Consider the following 1816-nt stretch of genomic DNA (forward strand, 5'->3'; position numbering starts at 1 on the left):
GGAGGGCTCAATAGATGGGAAGCCATGCCGCCTGACAGTGGACACTGGGGCTGAGAAGACCCTAGTGCGGCCTGATATGTTGGCCACTATGCGACTTCCAGACGCACCACAGAGACTGTGTGGTGTCACGGGGCATTGTGTGCAGCTCAAGGGGCCAGTGGAGGCTCGTATTGGCGTGGGCAGCACGGTGCAGCGGCTGCCGGTGTATGTGGCCGATCTGGACGAGCACTGCTTGCTGGGCCTTGACTACCTGACGCAGAGTAAGGCGTGTGTCGACCTTGGACGGAAGCTGGTGAGGGTGCACGGTGAAGAGGTGCCCTTGCTTCCAGAGGTTGGCTGTGCAGAGGTAGTTACAGCTGAGCGACTGCACCTTGCCCCCAGGACAGAGTCTAGAATCCGGTGTCGACTGTCAAGAGTGATGCGTGGAGTAGAGGGCCTCGTGGAGCCCAACCAAAACTTGCAGCTGGCTGATGGCGTAGCAGTTGGGCGGAGCCTTGTTGGACCAGGGGAGGGGTTAGTTACAGTGTTGGTAGCCAACTTCTCCGATAAGGCCCAGAAGGTGCCAGCTGGTGCAAAGCTGGGCACTTGTGAGGAAGTGGAGCGTCCAGAAGAGTCGTCGGGGAGCGAGGAGTTGGTTGGTGTGGGGCCGTTGCCCGACTTCCTCGAGGACTTGGCGCACCGGAGCGCCGCTAACCTGACGGAAGCACAGACAGAGAAGATGCGTCACACCCTGTCTCAGTATGCAGATGTGTTTAGCAGGGGTGACTTGGACCTGGGCTGTACAGGATTGGTGAAGCACCGCATTAACACCGAAAGTAGTTTGCCCATCAAGAGCCCCCCCCCGACGTATTGCACCAACCAGACGGGAAGAGATGCAGCGCACTGTCAATGAGCTAGCGGCACAGGGGGTGATTGAACGGTCAGACAGTCCATGGTCATCAGCGGTAGTCCTGGTGAAGAAAAAGGACGGCACACAACGCTTCTGTGTGGACTACCGGGCGCTGAATGACATGACTATCAAGGACTCATACCCATTGCCGAGAATTGATGACACACTCGATGCATTGGTGGGGGCCAGGTGGTTCTCCACACTCGACCTGAAGTCGGGTTTTCACCAGGTGGAGATGGCGGAAGAGGACAAGCCAAAGACTGCCTTTTCCTTCGGGCAAGGCCTGTGGCAATTCAACGTCATGCCCTTTGGTCTCTGCAATGCCCCTGGTTGTTTCGAGCGTCTGATGGAGAGGGTATTGGATGGCCTGCAGTGGAAGACGGCGCTTGTCTACATTGATGACGTCATCGTCTTCGGGAGCACCTTCGAGGGGGAGCTGGAGCGGCTGGAGGAAGTACTACAGCGGTTGAGGAAGGCCAACTTCAAACTCAGCCCCAAGAAATGCTCGATGTTCCAGCATGAGGTGCCATTTCTGGGGCATGTAGTCAGTCAAGACGGTGTGCGCACCGACCCACAGAAGGTGGCGGTGGTGGAGAAGTGGCCAGTTCCCACCAATGTGGCGGAAGTCAGGAGCTACCTGGGCCTGTGCACATACTACCGCCGCTTTGTACAGGACTTCGCCAGTGTAGCGGCTCCTCTCCACCGACTTACCCGAAAAGGGGAGTGCTTCCAGTGGGACGAGGCGTGTCAGTCTGCATTTGACAACCTGAAGAGGGCCCTGGTGGAAGCACCGGTCTTGCCCTATCCGGACCCGAAGCTCCCTTACCTGTTGGACACTGACGCTAGTGCGGAAGGCATCGGGGCAGTTTTGTCACAGATAAAGGACGGGAAAGAGTATGCCGTGGCCTACTACAGTGCCAAGTTCAG

This window comes from Penaeus monodon, chromosome 16, assembly GCF_015228065.2.
Source record: "Penaeus monodon isolate SGIC_2016 chromosome 16, NSTDA_Pmon_1, whole genome shotgun sequence".
In the NCBI taxonomy this organism is placed as follows: Eukaryota; Metazoa; Arthropoda; class Malacostraca; order Decapoda; family Penaeidae; genus Penaeus; species Penaeus monodon.